We start from the raw sequence: 23,599 nt of genomic DNA, 5'->3' as shown, positions 1-23,599 counted from the left end.
TAATTAAAAATTGCCAAGGTATAACCTTTTATAATAATAAATTATCTACCATTTCTTCAATATGGTAAATACTAAAAATGGAAACTTATGATATCCCTGAGTCTCTTCAGTTTAGCAAAATTAGCCAACTATTTCTAAAGTTGTCATAGAACAAATAATCCAAAGCAGGTCACCAACAAATTGAGCTAAAGTGTCAAGCCATAATTAATATCAATATAAATAGCAATACATGATTATTCCATAAGCTCGAATCATGTATGTGTCGTGTATATAATGGTGGTAGCAAGGGATTTATTTAATTATTTTTGTTTTTGTATACCCCTCCTATGCTTTTAACTTCAAATAACTCCTTAAAACCTTCACTTAATTTAATCTTGAATAAGTGAAGACTTTGGAGAGGAAGAAGAAGGGTATCATGAGTTCACTCAGCATTCTTGGCACACATAATTGGAGCTGGTTCATGGCAGCATTCACTGTCCCTTGTAGATATTCTAGGGTTAGTGAGCTGTTTCCAAAAGATCTATTTTTTGCAGGATAACATGTACAAGCTTAGCCTGGGGCTACACCAAACTGCAAACTATTCTATTCCCCAGATTGTACAACGTGTGCATTATTTACAGCTTTGGAAATTCTGAGCCAAGCCTTTTCCCTAAGAGTTGGCTGCCATATTAATGCTTGAGATTGAATCTGGTTTACTTACTTTGTCTAAGTTTGTATAACTTAATAGCACAGGGCGATCAGCTCAGTGCTTTGTGACCGCCTGGAGGGGTGGGATAGGGAGGGGGGGAGGGAGGGAGACGCAAGAGGGAAGAGATTTAGGAACATATGTATATGTATAACTGATTCACTTTGTTATAAAGCAGAAACTAACACACCATTGTAAAGCAATTATACTCCAAAAAAGATGTAAAAAAAAATCATACTTGTTTTGAGGCACTTGACAATGAAAAGAAAAAAGTTAACACTTAAGATTTATCTGTAATGTAATGAGTTAATTATGAACATCTTAGGAATAACATGATTGTTGACCAGACCTCTATTCCATATATTGCTATTTGGGGGCATTGCTGAAGTTTATGGCTCATTGAGATAATTAATATAAGCTTGAGGGTGTTTCATCACACTTTCACTAATGCCAATACAATGATTTTATACATATCAAAGCAAAATTTGAGAATTTACTATGTATAGACACTGCAATAGGCATGTGTACATACACTGTCTTATTTATTCCTCACAAGAGCCCAAAGTAGTAGTAGGTACTGTTGAACCATTTTGCAGATGAGGAAACTTGGCCTCAGACAGATGAAATAATTTTCCTGAGGTTACATATTTAGTAAGTGGTAAAAATGGGATTTCGATCAGATTTGTCTGACTCCAAAGTTTGCGTTATTTTTATTGCAGCATACTGAGTATGGTAACTTTATCTAGGCCCAAAATTATATCCTCAAAAAAGCTATCAGGCCAATAGAGACATTTTAATAATAATAACAACAACAATAATAATTGTATTATATGTATTATAACTACATGTGAAATAGTAATTATTTAGCAATAGGTCTACTAGTAATAATTATTATTGTTATAATAATATTTAGTATGATTATTTAATAATAGCTCTACTACTACTACTAGTTTTTATTGCCAGTAGTAGTTGTTGCAGTGGTAGTAGTAGTAGCAGTAATGATAGTAGAGCTATCATTTATTGCTTGCTTACCGCATACTGACACTATATTAATACTTTATATGAGCTATCTCATTTAATCCTCCCAATGACTTTGTGGAATGGATGCAACTATTTGTCCCATTTTTAAGAGAATCATTAAGATATTATTCATACACCATACAACTGATCTACTTAAATCATACATTTCAATTATTCCTAATATATTCAAAATTGGGCAACCCTCACCACAATCAATTTCAGAACATTTCAACATCCCCAAAAGAAACTCCAAACCCATTAGCAGTCACTTCTCAGTCCCGCACCTTCACCCCCACCACCATCTCTACACAACCACTAATCAATTTTCTTTGTCTATAAATTTGCCTATTCTGGACATTTAATATAAATGAAATCATACAACATGTGGTCTTTTGTGATTGGCTTCTTATACTTAGTATATTGTGCTCAAGGTTCAAACATGTTGTAGCTTATATAAGTACTTCACCCCTTTTTAACTGCCAAATAATATTCCATTGTATGGATATACCACATATTATTTATCCATATATCAATTTAAGGACATTTTTATTGTTTCTACTCTTTGGCTATTATAAAGAATGCTTCTATAAATGTTAGTGTACACATTTTTGTATGGATATATGTTATCATTTCTCTTGGGTTATCATTTCTACCTAGGAATAGAACTGTTGGATCACTGGTTACTCTATATTTAAACTTTTAAGGAACTGCCAGATTTTTCCCAAAGCAACTACACCATTTTACATTCTCAGTAGAAATACACAAGCATTCCAATTTATTCACATCCTCACCAACACTTGTTCTTTTCCATTCTTTTGATAATAGTTATCCTAGTAGGTATTTAGTGGTATCTCATTTTGGTTTTGATTTACACTTCTGTAATGGTTAATTATGTTAAGTATCTTTTTTGCGTGTTTATTTGCCATTTGTATATCTTTGGAGAAATGTCTATGGATCATTTTTAAAATGAGAAAATTTGGCTCAGAGAGGTCATATAACTTACCCAAGTTAGTAAGCAGTTTATAAATAGTGAGGCCTAAGTAAGTTGACACTCTTAACACTTACCCATAATGTCCATTAACGTTAGTACTGTTGTTTACTCAGTCTCTTTGCATTGGGGGCTTAGTTCTGTTCCCATTTTAAAATGGATTTTGGACAGAAGTCGAGTGATCCTATAAGTTAAAAGAGTATCCTGTGTGAATTAATTCAGTGGGAGAATAGGAATGAGTAAGAGAAATTATTTTGAGTTATTGACCTTTGTAACGCATGCCAAAACACATTTTCAAATGGCAAACTAATTCAGAACCTGCAGGCATACCTGAAAACAGGCTATGAAACACAAGGCAGTATGGCAAAACTTTCCAAAGGGATGTACACTTAAGTGACCAGGAAGCTGCATGTATGCTTCATCATCTGAACAAATACCAAGAAATTCATCTGTGTCACTCAATAATAGGAGGGATAGATTAGAGACTAAAAAATACATTAGGGGGCTTCCCTTGTGGCGCAGTGGTTGAGAGTCTGCCTGCCGATGTAGAGAAGACGGTGTTCGTGTCCCGGTCCGGGAAGATCCCACATGCCGCGAAGCGGCTGGGCCCGTGAGCCATGGCCACAGCCTGCGCGTCCGGAGCCTGTGCTCCGCAATGGGAGAGGCCACAGCAGTGAGAGGCCAGTGTACTGCAAAAAAAAAAAAAAAAAAAAAAGTAGAGAGTTTCCTAACTTTTTTTTTTTTTTTTTTGCAGTACGCGGGCCTCTCACTGTTATGGCCTCTCCCGTGCGGAGCACAGGCTCCGGACGCGCAGGCTCAGCGGCCATGGCTCACGGGCCCAGCCGCTTCGCGGCATGTGGGATCTTCCCGGACCGGGACACGAACACCGTCTTCTCTACATCGGCAGGCAGACTCTCAACCACTGTGCCACCAGGGGAGCCCAGAAACTCTCTACTTTTGGAACTTATTAGGAATATGTGTCAACTAAGGACACTATTCCCTAATAGCATGTTTTGTCTTTATTAATATCAATACCATCAGCTTTATAATTCTTTTCAGCAGTTCTGTCCTCTAACCCATTTTAACAAGTGGATAGTGTATGCTTTTTAAATATCTGGAAAGGGAAAAAATAAAGCTACCTCTTTTGACTATGTCTTAACATCCAACATGAACAGGGGGGAAAAAAAGAATAATTTAGACACCCCTTCCAACTCAAATAGCTTATTTTATGTAAATAAAAGTGGATTTTATATTATAGGTAAACTTGTAGAAAATTGAGGGAAATATCACCTGGCTGGTTCACACATAAATGACTTTTAAGTGTCTTCAGAATTGAGGTGGAAGTGTGGCTTTGCATCATTTAAATAAGTCCCTTAATTATTTTATACACTTCATTTGTACAGATCTGGCTTAAGCTTTGGAAGATCTTTTGCTTCTTTAGAAATAGGTTTTTTTTTCAGAAATCACATAGAGATATCAGGAGTGTTATATAAATATATGGTTTTGTTAATAGGCACATGTGCTGCTGTTAATTAGAGAACACCCGAAATTTTCCCACTTTCCTTCCCATCCTTACCCTAATTATCTCCTACACTGTTATGGTGGACAACCGTAGATCAGACTCAACACAAAATAAGGGCCAGGCAAGAGATCTGGAGGAAAAACTCAGAGGTTTCTGAAGACAGAGCTGACAGTCTAGAGTCAAGGTAACAACCTGAAGTCTGGAAGTTTACAGCAAGGTGGTGAGCAAATAGGTCAGGTCAAAGAACACACCAATCTTGGGCTCCTAGCAAGGTGAGAAAGTCAAAGGCTGAGAAGCCATCCAAAATCAAGCAACACATGGATACTGAAAAATCAAAAACAGTGGCATTAGACCTGTAAGAGTTGTCACTTGTTTCCCATAAGAGAAAGGTATTGTCACTGGGCATGGTCCCTAAAAAGGAAGTTGGAAAGAACTGGGGCTTAAAGTAATGCAGAGGAGGATCCACCTGACAGTTAGGAGCAGTTTATGAACGCAGGGGTGAGAAAGGGAGCTCCATCAAAAAGAGTGAAAGGCAAACTTAGCCTGAGACCAGTTCTGATAGAAATAGTCTTTGCCAATACCTGAATTTTTAAAATTGAATTAATAATATATGCATCATGTCCAAAAATACATTTTAGTTTTGTTTACAAATGCAGTATCAACCCCAGAGCTTCCATATATTGATATTTTGCATATGCTTTATACATTTGTTTTCCATGAACAGCAGCTTTGGTCCACTGAGGGCCTATAACAGGTAGTTTGTTTCCTTCATTGCAAATGTGTTGGGAGTCCTCCCATTGCTATAATGATGATTTTCCATTTAATAGCTAAGCTGTTTGATAAGATTTTTACTTTGTGAGATGATAACCATGGTGTGTCTCAAGGCTGATTGTGATGATGAGTCAGCAGAGGAACAGAAAAAAGGTGAACATTTGGAGTGAGACCCTGCCATAGAGGAGAGGGAATTTTGGTTAAGGCCCAAACTGAAAAACCCTTATCTCAATTATGGGAAAATATTAAGTTCTTTAGAGAGGAAAGAATTGTGATAATTTTAGATAAGAGAATTACAGAAGGGAAAAATTATTTTTTTAACTTTTTAATTTATTTTGGAATAGAGCTGATTAACAATGTTGTGATAGTTTCAGGTGCACAGCAAAGGGACCCAGCCATACATGTGCATGTGTCCATTCTGCCCCAGACTCCCCTCCCATCCAGGCTGCCACATAACACTGAGCAGAGTTCCTTATGGGGAAAGGATTAATTTTAATACTTATATCTCATATTTATGCAGTATACTTCTCTAAGTAACTCAAAGTTTTTGTCAGGTACTATTTACTTAATTTCTTTAATATTTTTGGAAAATAGGATGAGTCATTATTAACCATTGGCGTGTTGAGATTAAAGTTCTTTGTGACACCCACAGGCATTTTAACTAAACATACTAGTGAGGAATTAGCTGGACCAGTAATAAGTGAATAAATGTTCATTTATTCATTAAATAAATGATTATTAGCCTGACCAATTATCAGGCAGCTCAGAATTACTGTTGACTCTGCTATTATATATGTACAATTGTATAGCAAGGATGATCTATGTACTCACTTCTGGATGTTTTACTACTTTCTATCTCACTCTAGTAATTAGCTTTATTAACCTAGTAACAGCTGTTCTCATGAGTGACCACTTAGTATATCAGACTAGTAGGTCTTAAACTTTGAAGATTGGTAGCCTGTGTTTGCATTTACTCTTTGGCTCTATGTGTTGATTCTTGGTATTTTAGTTTTTATATTCTTCTGATGTGCAAAGTATTCTTAAAGAGGACAGGTAAAAAGCAAATAAAATGGTGATAGTAGTGGGTACATGTTAACATTTGCAAAGGACAAGAGGGAGACCCTGCCTTCATACAATGTGTAGAAATAGTTCAGTAAGAATGGAATTTCTCTTTGTCAAAGGCAAGTCCATGGTTCTATTAGTCCTCTAGGCTATTGTTTCTTTTAAACCTTCTATTTGACTTCTGTTATGTCTGTATATGCCACAGAATAATTCTATTAATCACCTTCAGTTGTCTTCTCCAAATGGATTGTTTTATTATATTTAATCTACTCTTATCAGCATCTTAATTACATCCCTTTATTTATAGCAGACGTAAACTTAGTACAATTTATTTCATTCTACAGATCTGGAAACCAGCATCACATCAAAAGTCACTGAACAAACAGACCAAGATCATTCAGTATAAAATGTCTCAAACTTTTCCCCTCTGTTTCAAAATGTCTCTTAATTTTTATCCTTTCTTTTCCCCTTTCCTCTATTCTAGGAAGAAGAGGTGCCATGAATTCTTTCCAAATTTAAATTGTCTATGCCTGCTCTTTATTCCACCCCTTCCCATGTCTTTTGTTACCCATGCATTATTCTTTCTTTCAACTGCATTTTAAACTCTGTCTCAAAGTAAATACACTAATTTTTCTCCCATCCTAAACAAAATATATATTAGAAAAAAAAACATTTTCTGTATCCTGCTTCTTCTTCTTCAAGATACACTGTTCTGTCTCTATTTTTCCTGTCCACACTCAATTGCTTGTTACATAGACCATCTGTTTTACCATATATCATTCACTTCCCACCTTACTGAACCTGACTTCAATGCCACAATTCTGTTGAAGCTCACCTCTCAGTTATTTAATTAATTATCTTCTTATAATTAATTCTGCGGCCTCCTCTATTGCCTCTTCCATTTTAGGATCATTTTATACCTTTTGGCACCGTTGAATATGTTCTTTTCCAGTACCTTGCTTGGCACACAGTACATGTTTAGTGTGTGAAGAATACCTCCATTTTCTTCCAAATCTCCTGTTTACTCTTCTAGTTCTTAACCTAATTATCTTCTTGTTTATTCTCAATTTCTCTTTCTAATCTCTCTTCCTACAACTACTTCGTTAGTTGGTGTTAGTGGGAAATAGGATCAGTACAAGTTTAAACCATAAGGATAATTTTTAAATATTCACAAATTTACATTATGAGAACATGGGTTTGGCTAATATGTAGGCCTTTATTAAATAAGATAGAAGTGCCTGCTTTGGTTTATTTGGTAAGAAGGAATGTCTATTCTTAATTAATGAAAGCTTTAAGAAGGGACTCTCATTTTGAACTAGGATTATTAATAAGATTTCTCCAGTAACTAAGATATTAATTGAACACCCACTGTGTATAAGATCCTATGGAGACACACAGATGGCTAAATGTAGACATAGTTCCTATGGAGACTAGAATTTATCTGATGTGATTGAGATAAACAAACAATACAGAGTATGAGGTGACATCAGTAAGACAGTAGAATAGGAAGCTTCTGACCTTGTCCCTCTACAGAAACACCCACTTAACAACAATAAATGATCCAAAAAGCCTTTATGAAAACTCCAAAAATTAGATAGGAAGTCACATTACCCCAGACAAGCTCAAAGCCAAGAATAGTTACATTGAAAAAGTAAGAAAAATCACATTTCAACCATGTCACCTCCTCCCCCAAGCTGGCATAACCAGCAGTTGGAAGAAAAACCCAACTTACAGCTTCTCCCTTGGGAGGGAAAGAAAAGAGTAGAACATACATCCAGTGTTCCAGATTTTCAGGGGACTGAGCAAAGGACTGGTTCTGTCTCTCCTGACACAGGGTACTGATGGGGAATCAGCATGCCTGGGATGCCTAGGGGTCACAGAAATTTAAATAGAGCCAATTGGCTTGAGGCAGTGCAAGACAGCTTACAGACAGATACCAGAGGGAGCAAGATACTACAGGCTCCAGAAAAAACAGTGAATATAGCTAGAGAAGATGCATTCCCAGAAGAGTTTTGAGAGGCTCTCAGAATATCTAGACAGCTTGATTAGTGAAGGCATTTCCCTGTGTGAAGATTTTCTATAAAGAGTGGGAGAGGTGGCTGTGTTTTAAAATGCATGGATAACAACACAAACTTTCAAGGCACACAAAGAAATAGGAAAATGTGGCCTAATTGAAGGAACAAAATAAATCTCCAGAAATCAACCCTAAAGAAATGGAGGAATATGGATTACCTGACAAAGAATTTAAAATAAGCCTCATGAATATGTTCAACAAGCTCAGAAAAATGATGCATGAACAAAGTGAAAATATCTACAAAGAATTAGAAAATTTAAAAAAAACAAACAACCTAAATTTTAAAGCTGAAGTACACAAAAACTGAACTGAAAAGTTTGCTACAGAAGCTCCACAGTAGACATGATTAAGCAGAAGAAAAATCAGTGACCTCAAGACAGGTCACTTGAAATTATCCAATTAAAGGAGCAAAAGAAAAAAGAATGAGTAAACAAAGCCTGAGACTTATGGGATACCAGTAAGCAGATCAGTATATGCATTATGGGAGTCTCAGAAGGGGAAGAAAGAGAAAAAAAGGAGAAATTTTATTTGAAGAAATAATGGGAGAAACCCCCAAATCTTGGAAAGGTAGTGGACATCCAGATTCAAGAAGCCCAAAACATGCCAATAAAGATGAACACAGAGAGTCCACACCAAGACACATTATGAGTAAATTGTCAAAAATCAAAGACAAGGAAAGAATTTTGAAAGCTACGAGACAAAAGTGACTCATCATGTACAAGCGACACCCATAAGACTATAAGTGAATTTCTCAGCATAAACTTTGCAAGCCAGAAGAAAATGGAATGATATATTCAAAGTGCTAAAAGAAATAGAAAACTGCCAACCAAGTATACTATATCCAGCAAAACTGTCCTTCAAAAACAAAGGAGAGATAAAGACTTCCCCAGATTAACAAAAACTGAGGGAGTTTATTATCATTAGGCTTGCCTCATGGAAAATGCTGAAGGAAGTCCTTCAGGTTGAAATGAAAGGACACTAGGCAGCAACATGAAAACATATGAAAGTATAAAACTTGCTGGTAAAAGTAACTATACAGACATATACAGGAAACTGTAATACTGTAATGGTGGTGCATAAATATTTTTAATTATGGTATAGGAGTTAAAGGACAAAAGTATACAAATAAATATAACTATAAAATATGTTAATGGGTAACAATATAAAATATGTAATTTGTGACATCACTAAAACAGAATTTGGGGGGAAATGTAGAAGAGTAGTTTTTCTCATGAAATTGAAGTTAAGTTATTATCAACTAAAATATATTGTTAAAACTACAAGGTATTTTATGTCAGCCGCATGGTAACCCAAAATAAAATGCCTGTAGTATATGTATAAAAGATAAAGAAAAAAGAATCAAAGAATGTCACTACAAAAATAAAATCAGGAAAACACAGTGGAAGACAGCAACCAAAGAGGGATGAAAAAGCTGCAAAACAGACAGAAAACAACTAACAAAATGTCAAGAGTAAGTTTTGCACTATCACTAATTACTTCAAATCAAAATGAATAGATAAAAATAAAGCCAACTAACAAACAAACAAAAATCAAGAGAAAACTATTTGGTGTCTACAGGAGCCTCATTTAGATTTAAGGGCACACATAGGTAGAAAGTAAAAGAATGGAAATTATGTCCTATGCAATGTTAACCAAAAGAGAGAAGGGGTGGCCATACATAGAGCAAACAAAACAGAGACTTCAAGACAAAAACTGTCACAAGAGATTAAAAAAAGACATAAAGACATTATGTAATGACAAAAGGCTCAATTCACCAGGAATATAAAACAACTATAAACATATATGCACCCAATATCAGAGCACCCAAATATATAAAGCAATCATTGACAGAGGATTTCAAGAACCCCACTTTCAATAATGGATAGAATATCCAGACAGGTCAATAAGGAGACAGAGGACTTGGCCAATGTACTATAGACCAATGCATTTAACAGATATATACAGAACAATCCACCCAACATCGTCAGAATAACATTCTTCTGAAGCACACATAGAACATTTACCAGGATAAATCACATGGTAGGTCACAAAATAAGTCTTAACAAATTTTAGAAGATTGAAATCATACCAAGTATCTTTTCTGACAACAATGGAATGAAACTAGAAACAAATAGCAGGATGAAAATTGGAAAATTCATAAATATGTAGAAATTAAATAACACAATTTTTAACAACAAATGGGCAAAAGAAGAAATCAAAAGAGCAGTTTGAAAATATCTCAAGATAAACGAATTTAAAATACAATATACCAAAATTTAAAGGATGAAGCAAAAGCAGTATTGAGGGAAGTTTATAGTGATAAACACCTACATTAAAAAGAATAAAGTTTCAAAATTAAAAAAACCTAACTGTACACCTCAAATAACTAGAAAAAGAACAAATTAATCCCAAAATTAGTAGAAGGAAGGAAATAAGAATGATTAGAGGGGAAATTAATCAATTAAAGAATACAAAAACAATAGAAAATATCAACAAAACTAACAGTTTTTTTCTGAAAAAAACAAAATTGACAAACTAGATTAAGAAAAAATAAAGAAGATTCAAATAAGTAAAAAATTAAAGAAGAAAATACAACTGATTCCACAGAAATAAAAAGGATTATGAGATCACTATGAACAATTATCTACTAACAAATCGGATTACCTGGAAAAAAAGGATAAATTCCTAGGACCATACAACCTACCAAAACTGAATCATAAAGAATTAGAACATCTGAACAGACCTATAACTGTAAAGAGATTAAAGTAGTACCAAAAACTTTCCAACAAAGAAAAACCCAGGAGTAAGTGGCTTCACTGGAGAATTCTATCAAAAATTTATATAAAACTTAGTACCAATCTTTTCAAACTCTACCACAAATGTGAACTGGAAGGATCATTTCCAAACTCATTTTATGAGGACAGCATACCCTGATAACAAAGCTAGACAAGGGCACTACAAGAAAACAGAACTGCAGGTCAATATCCCTGATGAGTATGGATGCAAGAATGCTCAACAAGATATTAGCAAACTGAATTCAACATTGCATTAAAACGATCTTGCACCATGACCAAGTGGGATTTATCCCTGGGGTGAGAGGATGATTCAACATATGGAAGTCAATCAGTGTGATACACCACATTAACAGAAGAAAAGACAAATATCAATATCACAGGATTATCTCAATAGATGCAGAAAACCATTTGGCAAAATTCAACACTCTTTTATAATAAAAACAATGACTAAACTAGGAACAAAAGCAAATTACCTCAATATAATAAAGGCCATATTTCAAAATTCCACAGTTAACATTACATTCAATAGTAAAAAACTGAAAGATTTTCCTTTAAGATCAGAAACAAGTCAAGGATGCCATCTCTTGAAATTTCTATTTAATACAGTACTAGAAGTCCTAGCCAGAGAAATTAGGCAAGAGCAAGAAATTAAATTCATCCAAGTCAGAAATGAAGAAGTAAAATTTTCTCTGTTCATAGATGGTGTTATCTTGTATGTAGAAAACCTTAAAGATTCCAGAAAAATTCCTGTTATCTAATAAATGAATTCAGCAAAGTTGCAGGATATAAATCATTAAAAATTCTGTTGCATTTTTTATACACTAACAATGAGCAATCCAAGAAGGAAATTTTAAAAATCCTATTTATAGTAGCATTAAAAAGAATAAAATACTGAGGAATGAACTTAACTAAGAAGGTGAATTACTTGTACACTGAAGATTATAAAATATTGCTTAAAATATTGCTGAAAGAAATTAAAGAAGACACAAATAAATGGGAAAACACATCATGTTCATGGATAGGAAGACAATACTGTTAAAATGTCCTTATGACCCCAAACAATCTACAAATTCAAAGCGAAAAATTCCAATAGCATTTTCCACAGAAATAGTAAAAAACAATCCTAAAATTCAAATGGAACTACAATGGACCTAAATAGCCAGAACAATCTTGAGACAGAAGAACAAATCTGGAGGCCTCACACTTCCTGACTTCAAAACATATTATAAAACCACAGAAACCAAGCAAAGCAGCATTATACTGGCATGAGAATATACATATAGACCGATGGAATAGACTAGAAAACCCAGAAATAAACCCATACATGTGTGGTCAAATGATCTTACAAAAAGGTGTCAAGATCTCTCAATGGGAAAGGATAATCTCTTCAATAAATTTGTTGAGAAAAATGGATAGCCACATGCAAAAGAATAAAATTAGACCCTTTCTTTACACCATACACAAAAATCAACTCAGAGTGGATTAGAGACTTAAATGAAGGCCTAAAACTATACAACTCCTAGAAGAAAACATGGGGAAACCTTCAAAAGTTTGGTCTTGGTAATAATTTCTTGGATATGACACCAAAGGACAGGCAACAAAAGTAAAAATAGATGAGTGGGACACAACACACTAAAAAGTTTCTGCACATCAAAGGAAATAATCAGTAAAGACGCAACCTACAGAATGGGAAAAAAATGTTTGCAAAACATTTCTGGTAAGGGATTAATACCCAAAAATATAAGGAACTCCTACAATTCAGTAACAAGAAAACAAATTACCTGATTTTAAAAATTGACAAAAGAATTGAATAGTCATTTCTCCAAAGAAGACATACGAATGGTCAGCAGGTTTATGAAAAGATACTTAACATCACTAATAATTAAGAAAATACAAATCAAAACCCTAATGGGATATCACTGCACAGCTGTCAGGATGTGCATTAAAAACAATAAGCAAACAAAAAAAACCCAGAAAATAACGAGTACTGTTGAAGATATGGAGAAATTGGAACCCTTATACACACTTGGTGGAAATGCAAAATGGTGCAGCTGCTATGAGAAACAGTGTGAATATTCCTCAAAAAGTTAAGGATAGAACTAGTATTTGATCCAGCAATCCCACTTCTATTTATCCAAAAGAACTGAAATCCGTATCTTGAAGACATATTTGCACTCCCATATTTTTTGCAGCATTATTCACAATGGCCAAGGTATGGAAACAATCTAAAAGTTCATCAACAGATGACTGGATAAAGAAAATGTGTTATATACATACAATGGAATATTATTCAACCTTAAAAATATAAGCATATGAATCCTGTCATGTACAACAGCATGGATGAAACTTGAAGACATTATTCTAAGTCAGTCACTGGAAGACAAATACTGCATGATTACACTTATATGAGGTAACTAAAAGAGTCAAACTTTTAGAAGCAGAAATTAGGATTGTGGTTCGCAGGGGCTGGGGAGAGGGAGAAAGGGGGATTTGCTTTTCAATGGGTATAGAGTTTCAGTCATGCAAGATGAAAAATTTCCAGAGATTTGCTGTACAACAACAGGCATATAATTAACAATACTGTACCGTACCCTTAAAGCTTTGTTAAGAAGGTAGGTTATGTGTTATATGTTTGTTGCTAAAACTAAAAAGAATTACTGAGCTGTTGTTAAGAAGTATTCTGAGATCTTCCAAACCAGAAACCTCAGGCTTAAAATGCACTCTTCCCTTTACCACATCTTGCATATCATACCAACAGTGCTTAGGATTCTCCCTACTTAGAATATTATGTAACATTGCTTAAACAGCTTCAGATCAGGCTCCCATATTTCTCACTGGGGCAGGTATTATTATTAATTCCAAACAGGTGTCTCTGCCTCCAGTCTTGCTTACCTTCAATCAATTCTCATACATAACCAGTAAAATGTAAAAATGTAACTCTCATTTATATCTTCGAATTAAATAGCTTCAGTAACTCTCCATTACCTATCTAGAAAAGAAAACACATTTTGCCTTGATTACTGGCTGCCACCTACTTTTCTAGTCCTATCCTCTCCTTGCACCCATTATTCTAAATATACCAAACTGTTTCCATTACTTTCACTTGTGAAGCAACCCATGCCCTTCTCCACCCACAGTCACCTGTCAAAGACTATTTTTATAGAGCAAAATTGATTTTAGCATCACCTCCTAATGATGCTTTTACTGATCCCTGATCCATAATTCCAAGAAGAAGATATATCTCCTTTTAAAAAATATCCCTACTATATCTTATGAATTTTGTGTCCCAGCATATATAGCTCTTAATTATACCTTTATTTGTTGATACGTCAGTCTCTATTTACTAGACTGTGAACTTGATACTTAGATATTTTGTTCAACATTTTTCCCTAGAAATTAGCACAGTGCCTGATGGTCAGTGAATTTCACATACACATGAATAAATGAATAAAAAAGTGAATGAATATTTGAGATAACCAAATTCCAGATGGCTGGCGCTATCCCTCACAGTAGCCCTCCTATTAACTTTTGTATACTTTCACAAACTAAATTTACTTTAGAAGAGAACCTGTGGTTGTATTTCATGCTATCAAGAAACATAGAATCTTAGACTTAGAAGGAAACTTAGTGGTTTTATTAGTAAGGGTAAATAACTCCAGCAAGTATAATAACCACAAAATCACAGTGGCTGAACATAATAAAAGTTTACTTTTTGCTAACTCAAAGTCTTGCTGGGTGTTCAGATGATTTTCTGTGATAGTAGCTTTACCATTTCCTAGTGACCTTTCAGAGCCTTCTGCTGTGTCCTTTTTGTTTATCTAGGGAAGGGAGGGAGAGAGAGAGAGGCAGAGAAAGGGAGAGAGAAGGAGAGAGAGGGAGGGGGGAGGGAGAAAGAGAGGGACAGAAGGAGGTGGGGAGAGAGGGAGGGAGGGAGGGAGGGAGATTGATTGATAGATAGATACATCACAAGAATGTTTTAAGGTGCCAGAACAGAAAGTAGTGTATTTTACTTCCAACCACATTTCTTTGTTCAGAGTTCAGCTACATGGCCAACCTAATTTCAAGGAAGGCTGTAGACTGTAGAGGAACACATGATATGGGTGAGCATTGACTATCCCTACAGCAGTCATCTTGTCCTATGAGAGTATCCTTAAAAGAGGATTCTTTGGAAGGAGAGAGTTCTATGATAGGGGAACACTCACTATCTTCACAAGGCAGCCTGTTCAAGTATTATAAAATTCTCATCACTAGAAAGTTCTTTATTCTGAGCTGTGATCTCCCTCTTGTAATAAGAGAGAGTAAAACTATTTTTCTTCAATTAAGCCCTTTAAATATTTGAATAAAGTAGCAGATTCCCCCAGGATCTTGTCTTCTTTAGGATAAGTATTTCCAGTTTTTAATAATTTCTTATAGGAACTTTCCACTATTATGGCTACTCTCCTCTGGATATACTCTAACGAAGGTTGTCAGTGAACTTCTTAAAATATGAGACCATACACTAAATGTGACCAAACTCTTGTAGAGAACAGGATAGTGACTTCCTGTAAGCTGGCCACTATGTAAAATGAGATCATCTGTATGAAAGCACTTTTCACAATGTAAAGCAGCATGCTTGTGGAAGGTATCATTATTATTATAAATGTAGCTTGAGATTGCGTTAGCTTATTCAGCAGCCACATCACACTGTTGGCCAGTATTTTAAACTTGTGGTCAGCTAAATCACCAAACCTTTTTCACAGGAATTGCTACATGAAAGAGCCCCATAATCATTTGTTCCATGGTTGGTAATAAATATGCCATTCATTTTTTGCCTTTGAGAAAATAAGCTTAATAGTGTCTAGATTTCCAGGGCTAACTACCAATTTAAAATTTTTGATAAGATTTAAGTCCTATCAACCCACACAAAACCACTTTGACCAAATTCAGTGTTGGGTTTTTTTCTTAAGTACAAATTCAGTTAGCTAAGCATTTTTAAAAAAGTTTTCTCTGCATGACAACAAATACCTGATTTAAGTCTTCTTTTGTCTATTTGTGGTTATGGTGTGGGAATGGCCTTAAACTTTTGATTTCCTCTTTAGTAGCTAATGGTTTTGTTTTCATTAACTGCTTTCTGTGGTCAAGAACTACACATTTTCTTGGAATTTGCAAACAGTACGACCAATTTAAATTATACAGAAGCACAGAAATCATAAATAATAGCAGCCTTGAAATCTCACGATTAGTATAGTTAAAGCAGAAAAATGGAAAAACATACCTTTTCCACCATATTCTTTTCCCTCTCTAGGAATGTTCTGGATCATTTACTTTTCAAGCCCATAAATCAGAGCCATCTCTTAATCCAAGATTAATAGTCCATAATGAAAGGATCAGAACTTTTTTAATGCTGTCATTTTAATTGGTTAGTCTATTTGTACTTCTCCATAGGGAATGTGACGGTGTTTTCAAATATTGAGTTTTTAAATAGTTCCCAATGAATTAATTGGACTACTTTAATTTGTTAAAGGCAACTACATTATGTGATGTTTGAAGTATATTAACTTTCTTCAGTCTTGGTAGACCAGACTTTCCAGTTTACTAAATAAGAGAAAAAGGAAAGAAATCAGCTTCCATATTGGATAGTGAAAAGTACATAGTGGTTTTGACTGAACCTAAAATATTAACAGTATCTCTCTGATTATCTATCACAAGAATATAGTGGTGCATCCTATGTAGGCGGGCTGGTTGCATTTTACTCTAACATACCCACCTTTAACTTTACTACAGTCACTAATTTCCTGGGTCGGCTGTAACAAAATGCCACAAACTACGTGTCTTAAAACAACAGAAATTTATTGTCTCATAGTTCCGGAGACTAGAAATCTGAAATCAAGGTGTCAGCAGTATTGGTTCCCTTTTGAGTCTCTGAGGGAGAATCTGGTTCATGTCTCTCTCCTAGCTTCTGGAGCTTCCAGTAATGCTTGGTGTCCCTTGCCTTGTGGATGCATCCCTTCAATCTCTGTCTCTGTTACCACATGCTCTTCTTTCCCTATCTGTCTCTTTCTGTGTCTAATTTTCCCTCTTTTTATAAGGGCACCAGTGATTGGATTATAGGTCTCACCATACTCCAGTATAACCTTGTCTCAACTCTGCAAAGCCCCTATTTCCCAATAAGGTCACAGTCACAGGTACCACAGGTTAAAAGTACATAGCTTTTGGGGGGCACAATTCAATCCATAACACCACACCTTCTTATATTGATATTCATATGACAGTGAACATCTGGATGAGAAGTAAGATCTTCAGTCCCAAAATGAGAAGTTTGCTGTGCTAAAATCTGATCATTTAGAAGCCTGGACATTTCAGTTTTCATATCATTGGAGGCCTCTGGAAAGATATACTCTTAGAAAAGCACATTGGCATGACCTGTGCAGATCTTAAAAAGGAAGTCTTATCTAAAAATAGGTTGTGGCCTCAGTGCTGAATCTACAAGTCTAGCTTACCAAGTCCAGGAGAGGAAATCCTTTTGTATATATGGAGCCCCTTTCAAAAGTGGGCCTTATTTCAAGTATTGTTTTTTCCTCCCTGTCTAGGGCCATAAGGGCTTACTCATTTCAGCTGTTTCCCTTGACAGAAATATTTTCTCATCGCTGGGAAATTTCAGAGATCCTGATGTGTTTATTGAGTTTGTATTTATGGAGCCATATCAGTTTATAGATCAGAAAAAATTGAATAAAAGTCTTTCATTATAACATAGTACCGAGGAGAGCAAAATCTGGCCAATTTTATCTAAGGGTATACATACATGACAGAAGTGGTATAGTAAGCAAGTGCAGTTTCAGGGTTATGTTCATTTCTTAGTCCAAAAATGATAGAGAAAAGGGGTAGCTTGGAAAATGGAACAAAATAGGTGACATACATCTATTGTTTTCCTGTAAGTAGATTACAGATAATTATATAGTGAATTTCTATATTATTTCTGTGTAGGAGCGGTATTTGTGCATTACTTTGTATCATTGGAATTTCTTTCAGTCTGAACGTATGATGCAACCTGCGTCTTCCTCCTAGCACCTAGTACAGGGCAGTGTAAATGTCATGTGTAGTCGGTGTAGACAATAGGCAGTCCACACAATAGATCATCAAAAAGTGCTGAATAAATAAATGTAGTATTACTATGTCTAGTAAATAAATATGTGACATTTACTTTTGTTGTAATCCCTAGGTCCTTTTAATACTGGTATGGTCATGTGGGATGGTTTGGTCTTTGTTCTGTCTAGAGCCATAAAGTAACCTCTCACCTTCCCTTCCTAACCCGAGGGTGCTGTTCATGACCACAAACATGATCTTTGCCAATTATCCTAACTTGCATATATTTTAATTTAATTAGACTTGATACAAATCGGTAATTTCAGTGAGGATCCATTAGATTTAACTCACTCAACAAAGAGTTATCAAGTGCTAATGATGTTCTAAACACTGTGAGTATAAGACAGATATGGTTTATTTTCTCATGGTGACTATTGTCTAACAGGGGAGACAGGTTAAGTAAATTAACCTACTATTTCATGTGAATGTAAAATTACTTACTGTGATTGTGTTATGAATGGGAAGAAGAGAGTTCTATGAGAGAATATCAGTAAAATTGTGGATGGGTAGAGCTGTATGGTTTCAGAAAGTTTAGAAGCTAAGACTTATAGGATGAGAAGGAAACACCATGTGAAAATTTAGGGGCATGTGTTTCATGCAAAGGGAATTGCATATGTTAAGGTCCTGCAGAGGCAGAAAAGTTGGAAATATTTGAGAGACTTAAATCCAGTGTAGCTTAAACATTGTAATCTCTGGCAATGGAAGTAGGGATGGCATGAATTGACATCAGAGAGGTAAGGAGTTGTCACATTATGCAGAACCTCATGGAAGGGTTCTAATCAAAAAAGTCTTCTATACAGAAGTCAAAATATAATATTGTACACATGAAACATATAATGTTATAAACAAAAAAATCTCATGATGCAATTTATATGCATACATCTATATTTAACTTTTTAGTTTGAAATAATTTTAGACTTATAGAAATATTGCAAAATCAGCAGAGTTCTTGTATACCATTCACCCAGCTTCTTTTACTGTGGACCCTAATTAAAGGATTTGTAGTATTTTAGGCAAAAGATGAAGTTGAATCTGTTGGTGGAGGTAAGATCAATAGCCATTCCCTTAAATTAACCTACTATCTCTCAGATACTGGGTTAGTTGCTGGAGATGCAGTAGCGAGCAAGAGAGACATGGTTCCTGTCTTCAAGAAGCTTGCAATTTAGTGGACTTAATAGTGGATTGGATATGAGGTGATGAGAAGGAGGGTCAACTAATGAAAGTCTTCCAAGTTTCTGACTCTGAACAGTTGAGAGAGTAGAGATGTAATTTACTAAAATGGGCATTTCAATTATGAATTGCTCTGTGACAAACACCCTCCAAAATTTAGTGGCTTAAAAGCAATTATTTTATATGGTGTTATAGTCATCTGGGTGGTTCTTTTGCTACACATGATTTTTACGGTGGTCATTCATGCAGTTGCATTCAGCTGAGAGCTTGGCTGAGCCTGGAATACCTATCATGGCCTAACTCACATTTCTGGGACCTTGGTGATGACCTTTGTCAAAAGTACCTCATTTCTCCTCCATGTAGCTTCTTTTCTCCACGTGATATTTTATTATTCACTTTTTTAGTCCTTGTTTACTTAGCAACTCACTACTAAGACAGGCAGAAGATACAAGGTCTCTTAAAAACTAGGCCTGAAATGGGCATCATTTTCACGATATTCTATTGGTCAAAGCATGGCACAATGCAAGCCCAAATTCAAGAGGAAGGGAAATCGATTCCACCTCTCAAAAGAACTATTGATACATGCACAATGTATCAATAGGTGATGACAATCTTCAGAAATAATCTACTGCCATGGAAATGTCTGAAAGAAGATTTGGATTATAAATCACAAAATCAAATGATACGTCAGAATAATAGAGCTAAGGGGATCCCAAGAGAGCTTCTGGTCTAATCGCATTGTTTTTCATGTGAGAAAACTCAACCCCAGAGAATAAAAGTGACATTTTAAGGTCATACAGCTAATTAGAGCATGATATCGGAGGTACAGTTATCTCAAGTGCTTTTTAAACTACATTCCTGCTATCCTTTTGTATAACAAAATGTGATCTACTCTCGAATTTTCCTTCATTCAACATTTTTCAAGCTAACATTTGAAGGAAATATAACTTATTTTCTAGGGAACCTCATGGGTTTCTAAGTGCCTGGATAAGTAAGTGGAGCATCATCTTAGAAAACCAAGAAATAAATTGGGCTCTGTCTATGTTTTATTTCTTTTGCCTGTTTCCCAGATGGATTCATGGTGTTCCATTTTATGTTGTTCTTACTCTGTCTGTCAAGAGAATGAGTTATTTGAATTTGAATGTCTCATATATTCTGTAAATTACAAATAGCAACATTCGCCTCTACTATTTTGACCTTTTCAACAATGTATAATTTTCAGGGTATGCCATTGTACATCTTCTCTTGTTTACAGCCTCAGTGAACTATGGAATAGAGGTGGAATGGCCATCAAATCAAAATATACAATACTGAGAAGGTCAAAATAATGAATCATGAGTCTATTTTTCAAAGCAAGGATTAAAATCAGGATAAGTCTGTCTTATTACTCCCCCCCTTCTCCTCTCCCCCACCATACACATACAATAGGGACATCTGATTTAAAAGACTGTTCACATGATGATGGATGGTGTGGATGGTAGAAATGAATAATATAATAACTAAAGTTGCACTAATGTTTGAGTCCATTTTGAAAAGGAATTTTCCTGAGTATGGGCAGTCCTTAGGTCCATTTCCCAAATGGCTTTGATAGTGCTACACTTATCAACCCTAAGCTTAAAACTTCCTTAGGGATCTCTAACTATCTCAATTTTCTAAAGTTTTGATTAGAAATTTAATTTTAATTTATTTTAATGTTAATATTGAAAAGAACATTTAGCACATATTTGAGAGAAGCACAGGGTATCAAGTCAAATTGGTAGTGTTTGGACTTTACAGAAGTTAAAAATTATTGTCTATTTCAGTTGAATTCCCCTTTTAGTAGTGGAACCATTTCTAGAAAAACAATTTAAAATTGAATCTCAATATGAAAATATATTAAGAGGAGGCAACTTTAGTGAAGAAGGAGATTCCTAATGAGGTCCCAATCCCACTGGGGCCCAAACACTGTCATAGATCCCCTTTGCTCTGAAGAGTGGCTTCTGAAAACCTCTGTTCTATTGCAATGTGCTGCTGCCTGAAACAGCCACTGACCTTCTATAAAGCAAACTTTCATCACTTTGTCCCAAGGAAATATGAGACTCAGAAACTCCCTGCATGCAGGAGAGGATTATTTTTTTATTTCTTCAAGACCCCATATAGCAACCTTGACAGTACTAGGCCCACAGTTAGACTCTATTCAATATCTGGGACTATCGTCAACATTAGGGTCCTTTTCAGAGATCATATTGCCAAGATAAGCATAAATAACTGATTTCTGAAACAGTAACCAAAGCTAATGCAGCCATAAGTCATAGACATAGTGCTGCATTCAGAGTAAAAGTAACAGAATTTTCTCATGAGTTAACAAGTTTAAAAATACATAAATTATGTTTAATTTCATAAAGTAAGAGAAATAAGCACATGTATATTTGTATGTGCTATGCCTCCAAGTTCTACTGACAGTGAGCAGTGAGCCAGTAACCAATGAAAACCAATGAATAAACATTTCAAAGGGGATGATCAATTAGTAAGTGTAGTTTGTAGCCACAGAATAGACCAATTGGACTGTTATCCAGTCACCTTAGTTTCAGTCTCTGTAAGCAACTGGAATCAGATGTCAAAAACCTTAAGGTAGTGTTTCCCAAAAGTCCCGTGTGATACACTCACAAACAAGAGTTTTATAATCAGTTAAGATTGGGAATGGCCCCATACCCTCTCCCCATCTTGGAGTTGTATAGTGAATATTAATTAGTCCATCAAAATCTCTGCAATATCATGTAATAAGGAAACCTATTGAATTTTGGTTAATCTATCATTTCCTTAACATATTTCACCATGGAATAATTTGTGTGTGAATGTGTGTGTTTTGTGTATATATGTGTGGGTGTGATGCATGTATTTATGTATGTGTGTGCATTGCACCCACACACATCCCACTGAACACACCTTAGAAAAATCTAGATATGAGTTTTGTATGAAAACCAAATGGATTCTGTTTTGTAGTGCTGAACTGTACTCCATGTGGTAGATAGAATAATGCTCCCTCAAAAGATGTACATATCCTAATCCCTTAAACCTGTGACGGTGTTATTTTACATGACAAAGGGAATTAAGTTTGCAGCTGGAATTATCCTATATTATCTGGTGGGCTCATTGTAATTACAAGAGTCCTAACAAGTGGAAGATGGAGGCAGAATAGGTCAGAGTGATGTGATTTAATGTGAGATGGGTTCAGCTCACTGTTGTTGGCTTTGAAAATGGAGAAAAGAGGCCACTAGCTAAGGAACATGTCAGGTGCTAGAAGCTAGAAAAGGCAAGGAAACAGATTGTCCCCCATAGTATCAAGAAAGATATGCAGTCCTGCCAACACGTTGATTTTAGCCCAAATGAGACCCATGTCAGACTTGTGAACTACAGAACTACAATATAATAAATTTGCAACCTACGGAATAGGGGAAAATATTTGCAAACCATCTATCTGAAGATAACGAGTTAATTATCTAAAATATATAAGAACTGCCTACAATTAAATAGCAAAAACAAAAGCAAAACCCTGATTTTAAAATTGAGCCAAGGACTTGAACAGACATTTCTCCAAATAAGACGTACAAATGGCCACCAGTATATGAAAAAGTGTTCAACTTCACTAATTATCAGGGAAATGCAGATCAAAACTACAATGAGGGGCTTCCCTGGTGGTGCAGTGGTTGAGAGTCCGCCTGTTGATGCAGGGGATGCGGGTTCGTGCCCCGGTCTGGAAAGATCCCACATGCCGCAGAGCGGCTTGGCCACGGCCACTGAGCCTGCGTGTCCAGAGCCTGTGCTCCGCAACGGGAGAGGCCACAACAGTGAGAGGCCCACGTACTAAAAAAAAAAAAAAAAAAAAAAAAAAAAAAAAAAAAAAAAACCTACGAGATATCATCTCACACTTGTTAGAATGGCTATTATATTTTTTAAAAACTCAAAAGATAACAGCAAGTGTTGGTAAGGGTGTGGAGAAACTGGAGGCTTGTACACTGTCAGTGAGAATATAGAATGGTGTGGCCATTATGGAAAACAATATGGATGTTCCTCAAAAAATTAAAAATAGGGGCTTCCCTGGTGGCGCAGTGGTTGAGAGTCCGCCTGCCGATGCAGGGGACGCGGGTTCGTGCCCCGGTGCCGGAAGATCCCACATACCACGGAGCGGCTGGGCCCGTGAGCCATGGCCGCTGAGCCTGTGCTCTGCAACGGGAGAGGCCACAACAGTGAGAGGCCCGCGTACCGCAAAAAAAAAAAAAAAAAAAAAATTAAAAATACAACTACCATATGATTCAGTAATCCCACTTCTGAGTGTATACTCAAAATAATTGTAATCATGATCTCAAATAGATACCTGCACTCCCATGTTCATTGCAACATTGTTCACAAT

The 23,599-nt window shown here is 35.7% G+C and overlaps 1 protein-coding gene across 1 annotated transcript in view; it reads left to right on the top strand.

Annotated features, from left to right (window-relative positions):
- The window catches only part of IL1RAPL2 (interleukin 1 receptor accessory protein like 2), a 1,145,014-nt gene that overhangs the window by 866,326 nt on the left and 255,089 nt on the right, over positions 1-23,599 (top strand). The gene's annotated exons all lie outside the window — the stretch shown is intronic.

The sequence above is a fragment of the Globicephala melas genome, chromosome X (genome assembly GCF_963455315.2).
Source record: "Globicephala melas chromosome X, mGloMel1.2, whole genome shotgun sequence".
NCBI classification, from domain to species: domain Eukaryota; kingdom Metazoa; phylum Chordata; class Mammalia; order Artiodactyla; family Delphinidae; genus Globicephala; species Globicephala melas.
Note: the sequence above shows the minus strand (reverse complement) of the source record. Positions and strands in the feature narration are given on the sequence as shown.